At 42.6% G+C, this 6,766-nt stretch overlaps 1 long non-coding RNA gene across 1 annotated transcript; it reads left to right on the top strand.

The window, feature by feature from the left end:
- Window positions 1–2,277: 2,277 nt before the first annotated feature.
- Window positions 2,278–3,796, top strand: LOC311252423. Its single transcript, XR_014621528.1, has 2 exons — window positions 2,278–2,651; window positions 3,011–3,796. It is a non-coding gene; the product is annotated as an uncharacterized lncRNA (long non-coding RNA).
- Window positions 3,797–6,766: the final 2,970 nt, after the last annotated feature.

The raw sequence follows: 6,766 nt of genomic DNA, 5'->3' as shown, positions 1-6,766 counted from the left end.
TGTCCACATCATCAGGCCAACCGTTCATAATGTATTTCAGAACCTTAGCTAGCACACTGTCTGTGCGTGTGACACGTGCAACTTGATCAGCATTTAATGGTGCTTGCATTAAATGTTCAGTCAATACTGCATGAATGTTCTCTGATATGGCGGCTGTCCCAACATCGCTTATGTCAGGTAGTGGAACTCTTGACAGCCCGTCTGCATTGCTGTGTTTTTCTGAAGCACAGTACTCGATGCAATAGTCATAAGCAGAGAGAATGATAGCCCACCTTTGAATCCGGGCGGCAGCCATAGTAGGCAGGCATTTGTGTTCTCCAAAAAGAGTCAGCAAAGGCTTATGGTCAGTGACAAGCTTGAATTTCCCGCCCCATAAGTATTGATGAAACTTTTTGACTCCGAAAATCAAGGCCAGCCCTTCTTTTTCAATCTGAGAGTATTTTTTTTCCGCTGGAGCCAGCGTTCTTGACGCATAAGCAATGGGACGGATCTCTCCAGTTGGCATCTCATGTTGAATGACAGCTCCTATGCCATACGCTGATGAGTCACAAGCCAAGGTGAGGGTTAGGTTAGGGTCATAGTGCACGAGAATCTTGTCACTTGTGAGCAACTTTTTGCACTCTTCAAAAGCCTTTTGCTCTGATTTCTTCCATACCCATTCAACCTCATCTTTCAACAGTCTATAGAGTGGAGCTAGCACAGTGCTCTGGTTGGGCATAAATCTTCCATAATAGTTCACTAGCCCCAAAAATGCTCTCAGTTCTTTCACGCAGGAGGGTGCTGGTGCCTCATTGATGGCTTTTATCTTGTCTGGAGATGGGTGAATGCCCTGGCTGTTCAAAACATGTCCCAAGTATTCAATCTGCTTTTTACCAAATTCACATTTGGATTTCTTGACTCTCAAGCCGCTCTCTTGGAGCCTCTGTAGCACCTTCTGTAACTTTTCCAGATGATCTTGTTCAGTTTTTCCTGTAACTAACAGGTCATCCAAATAGACGACAACATCCAGATCTTTCATGAGATTTTCCATAATCCTTTGAAAAATGGAAGGTGCTGAGCTGACGCCAAAAGCCAGTCTATTGTACACAAATAATCCTCGATGTGTATTGACAGTCAGTTTCTTTGACTCCTCGTCCAGAAGGACTTGTTGATACGCAGAGGCCAGATCAATCTTTGAGAACACAGTTCCACCACTGAGTGTGGCCATTAGCTCCTCAATTCGGGGCAGGGGATAGGTCTCCGTAGTGGCAGCCTGATTCACTGTTAATTTGTAATCCCCACACAGTCGTATTGTGTTGTCTCTTTTCACTACAGGTACCACCGGAGCAGCCCACTCACTGTGTTTGACCGGTGATATTATACCAGCCTTCTCCAGTCGATCTAGTTCAGCGTCCACTCTGGACTTCATGGCAAATGGTAATGGGCGGCTCTTACAAAATTTTGGGCTAACATCAGGATTTACAATTATTTTTGCCGTAATGCCCTTTAATGTGCCCAGTTCATCTTTAAACACTTCAGGGTGCATTTCCAGCACATCTTCCATTGATCTTGGTTGCTGCATTTCACTGACATGTTTTATTTCTTTCCAATCCAGGATTATCTTTTGCAACCAGTTCCTGCCACACAATGCTGGGCCTGCACCTTTAATCACAATGAGGGGCAGTTGTTCTCTTTGTTGTTTGTAGCCCACAACAACTTCAAATTGACCCAACACAGGCATCACTTCTCCTGTGTAAGTCTTTAGCTTGATGCTGGCAGTGCCTAGTGGTTGCCCTGGGAACTTCGCCTGAAACAGTTTTTCTGAAATAATGGTCACCGCAGCCCCAGTGTCAATCTCCATCTCAATGTCTTTGTCATTTATCATAAAGTTCGTTCGGAAAGCTTGTTTACACTCCTGGGCGCTCGTTAGTGTAAACATGGGCAGCTCAGTCTCTTCTGCCTCCACATACTTTGTGCTCTTTTCAGAATGTCTATAACGTTTTTTGTGTGTTTGAGCAGCTGTCGTTTTTCCTTTACATGCTCTCTTAATGTGTCCCGTTTTTCCACAACTGTGACATTTTAAATCTTTGAAGTGACAAACATCTGCACTGTGGTTTTTACCGTTACATCTGTAACACTTCCTCCCCGCTGAGTTGGAGGGTCGCGCCTCCACTGCGTGTACCGGCTCCGCGCGCGGCTCCTGCCTCCGAAGCTGCTGCGCGTCCTTATCCGCCGTCTCCATATTCAGCGCGAGCTCGAACGCCTGTGCAAATGTAACCTAGATGAGAAACACAATAAACTGATATAACTTAAGATCAAACTTAAAAAATAAGCAAACATAATAATTATTGTGTTTAATGTAACAGAATGTCATAAAAGCAGTTTACTGTTCAATTTATTATTATTTTGTGTGTACTGCTCCTTTAACAAGTGCTGGTCAGGTGACTACAGCGCCGCTTACTGGAGAGAGGGAGGATAATTAGAGCGAGAGCGGAATGCTACAGACGGCAGACGGAAAAGTCGAACGAGAGGAAAAGAGAACGTAAATAGGAGTAAAAGCAGACTATTTTGAGGTTTTACACCTTGTTTTTCTTTTATTTCGGGAGGATATTGTACCGAACTGCTGTTCACGTTGCTGGATTCAGTTTTTTGCACTTTTGAACGAGGATTTGGTGAGTGGAAAAAGCTATTTTTTCAGTGTGTGTATTAGCAGGTATTCCTTTGTCATATAAGTTCAGTGTGAAGACGATATTACTCGCAGCTAAGCTAAAGCAGCCTGAACAACTGTTATGCTGTGTATTTTGTGTTTTCATTTGTGTAATGTGTAGCTAAAAGCTAAAAACAACAGCTTACACGGTCAAGTTGTTTCACGGTGGAGAAAAAGCGAGAGCAGAGCCGCCATTTTAGGGCGCGGTTTGTATTTAAGTTGATAGTTAATCTGTATTTCAGTACTAGTACTTTCTTTTTATTTTATTTCCTATTTTATGTGAAGCTAAAATGCCTGCATGTGCGTTGCCTTGTTGTATGGCAGGCCAGGTTTTTTTGTCGGGATCGCTGGTGTGTGAATACACCTTGGAGCCGTGGAAACAAGATGGCGAGCTTCCCATAGGAGAGAGAGTCGGAGCGGAGGATCACCTGTGCTGCAAAAGTCACCTACACAAGTGGACAAAGACACTGATTCTGACACTGGGATCGTGGAAGGACAGAACTGACAGGTTTTGCAGCAACACACAGTGAATTTCATTTGGACTGAGAAAGGACTTAACCAAAAGACTTGTCATATATCAAACTGAAGAAATCTGAGTTATTGATTATATGGATCTGTGAGATCTGAGTTGTATTTTTGATACATATTTTATTTGAATTTTCTTTTCTTTTCTTTATTCACTTTTCATTATTGTGTGCCAATTTGGTATTACATGAATGGGTTTTGTGAAAGTGATTTAAAGCTTAATTAGAGCTGGTTAAGCAAATTAAAGGGATAGAAGAAATTTAGAATTAAAACTCATAAATAGGCCTAAACTAAGATAAAATTAGAACTTAGACTGAGTAAACTCAAAATAGATACCAAGAACTAAACAACCAACATAGGAAACCTAAATATAAAATTATATCTCAAATCAAATAGGTTGGATTGAATCAAAATAAGATAAATAGGAAAAATAACCTTATTTTTCTGAGGTTGGGTTTCATTTTGAATGGTTGGAGGGAGATTGAGCAATTCATGTTGTGTGTGTTTGTGTAAAAGTGTTTTGGTACCACTGTTACTGTTTTTCTATTAATTTTTCTATATAAATTAGCTGGCAGTTAAAACTCACTCACTGGTCTGTTGTCTGTTATTTTTAACACTAATATCACCACTCTTCCTGAACCTAGACTCTAGTCCTACACCTAAAGTGCTACACAAAGGTCAGGTGGGGCTCGGAAAGCAACCGCCGCTGGCAGGCCTCATTGCGGATCCCACTCACGAACTGGTCCCGTAGCGCGTCGCTCAGCGTTGCTCCGAACTCACAATGAACCGCACACTGCTTCAGCTCAGCAGCATAGCTCGTCACAGTCTCATCCATCCTCTGGTTGCAGCGGTTAAAACGGAATCTTTCCGCAATTAACAATGGCTTGGGCTCAAAATGAGCAGTCAGTATGTCCACAATTTGGCCATAAGTCTTATCTCCGGGTTTCTCCGGCTGCACCAGGTTTCTTAATAGTCCATATGTTGTTGCTCCCATGACGGTTAGCAACGTAGCCACCTTCTTCTCATCGTCGACGTCGTTCGCGGTGAAGAAGTGTTCCACCCGCTCGACATATGCTGACCATGGCTCGGTCTTCGGGACAAACTCTCCAATGTTGCCTATCAGCAACGCCATAATGTCCAAATTGTCCTCGTCGCCAATTTTCTGTGGTGTATTCACTTAATAACTCACAGGACGCAGTCACTCTTACTGCACATTGCGTTTACTTAGCTCGTTGCAAAAAACCGGAACTCAGTACATATCCCAGCATCCTCTGGTACACTCAGGTAACTACGGCACAACCAAAGTCCCAAAATACAAAACTCAAAGTTCAATACATCACAGATTTGTTATTATTTGAAGACGTAACAAGCAACTTACTAGCTGCTGCGACCACAGCTGACTGACAAGAAATCAACCAATCAATCGATTAGATCGGAAGATTGGATGGGCCAAACAGTCACAGGACGTTCACCTAGGAGTCTGCTGTTCAGGTCCAGTGTGAAACAAAATGGCAGCGGTAAGTTGCTTCAACTGACAAACATAGTGTAGTAACGTTACATACAAAACAAAACTTAAAGGGTATTACCACCAAGTTTCAAAGTAGTATAAAAAGCATTTTGTGACTCCAGAGGAAGCTGCATGTAATCTGATAAATGGCCTCCAGTGATGTCACTCAGTGGCCAAGTTGCATTGAGGGTAACGTAGGCTTTGTACTACTTTATTCACATATGCAGTAGTACTCCCCAAGACCTGTAAACGCACTTTAATGTGCACAATTATTGAGTTTACCCTTTAAGTTACATATATAACTCATGTAAATTAAGCTACATAAGTAACTTGTTCAAACCTTAACTGTCAGTGTATGACAAAGGTCTGGTACACCCGTCACTGGCACGCTGCAACTGTCCTGTGGTTTTTGGAATGGTGATTATAAGCTTTGTCGTTTTTGGGAGTCACTGGCAATTGACCCATTCAGTCGTTTAGGTATGAGGAGTTGATCAGGTGTTGAAACTGGGTGCTTACTGACTTCACCTGCCCAGGAGTTTTCAGATCGACTTGAGCAGTGAACACCATTTTCATCTGTGACATACCATCAGCTAACAGTCTACACTGCAGCAGATACCAGTCACTTTTGTTTCTCCTCATGTTTCTTACATCGATGATTTGACTGTGGTGAATACTGCGAGGTGAAGTAACCCCTGGGGAACATCCTGTTACCCTTCATATTCATTTACACCATGTAGGCCTACACAAACATGGTACCATACATGAATGCCTGACATTATTCAGTTATATCAACATTATCTCTCTCCACCTCCCTGTTCACCCACAGAGCAGATCGAGACAGAGTTGGACTTGCTCGCTTGTTTGCCCGTTTTACAGATGTCTCATAAAAAATACAAAAAACAACAGTAGCCTGTGGTAAAAGTTCCTAAGGTCCAGAAGGTCAGAATGAAAGAACACTTTCATTTCCACTGACTACAGCCACATACTGAATATGTGCGAATATCTGATTAAGATCCTTCTTGGTTTTCCCAGCTAGATGCTTATCAGGGTCAGCCACCCCCTGTCCAGAGGCTGCTGGAAATAAAGTTCTTGGATAACTGCCAAAAATGACAGAAGAATAGAGGAATAGTAGCCAGATCATTAATCATTCAGGTATTATTCAGGCATTGTGACCCCCTCAAACTGCATGTCAGCGGTGGCCGATCCAACCAAAATTCATCTCGATTCTAAAATGAGTCTGGGGCGATCAGCAATGGATCAATTATTACAATGTCAGCCCAGATTTAGTGACAGCGCCCAGTCTCTCTAACCACTCGGATCCACCACTCTTTGTGTAGGGGTCCAATCCTGTGGAGCAAAGTTGTCAGATCTAACATACTGCCTGACCCCAAACATACAGTAACAGATGGAAGATACCCAACTCAAGTGTATGTGGTTCGGACCATCTGCCGCCTGAAACTGAGCATTTGTCAACATGTGAGTTCTGTAAGGCAAGAAAGCTCTTCATTATCCTGTTGCACTTCATTTTTAGGAAAATTCATATTCCACCTCTTCCCTCAGATATCAGGGCATCAAATATGTCAAGCTGCACAGAGGAGGCCTATAAAATGGAATAAAGAATAAACACAAGATGTTTCTGCATTTTGTTTGGCTCGTATGCTTGATAAAGGTATCTGACCAAAGACTGTCAATGCATTAAATAAAATATACTGTGAGGAATTCCTTAAAAATACAGTACATTTCAGGTATAGATGGAAGGCCCAAAGCTGACGCATAACTGGTCCGTGTTGAGAAAATGAACGTCCGTATATGAATATCAATGAAACCGAGATGCAATTTAATATTTCCAAACCAGCGTCTGCAGTCGAGACCTCTTGCAGAGGGTAGGTCGAGATTTTCAGCGGGGAATACTCTTTACCGGAGCTAAATGTGAAGACACATGGCAGGAATACAGAGGACAGGCTTAGACTGTGTTAATTTATTGGTCCTTGTGCCAGCAGGCAGCTTGACAAGGTGAGAGAACCCGGGGAGAATTTATTTAGCTGGAG

Source organism: Pagrus pagrus (assembly GCF_965226575.1).
Source record: "Pagrus pagrus genome assembly, chromosome: 23".
NCBI lineage: Eukaryota > Metazoa > Chordata > Actinopteri > Spariformes > Sparidae > Pagrus > Pagrus pagrus.
This window is presented reverse-complemented; position numbering and strand designations above follow the sequence as displayed.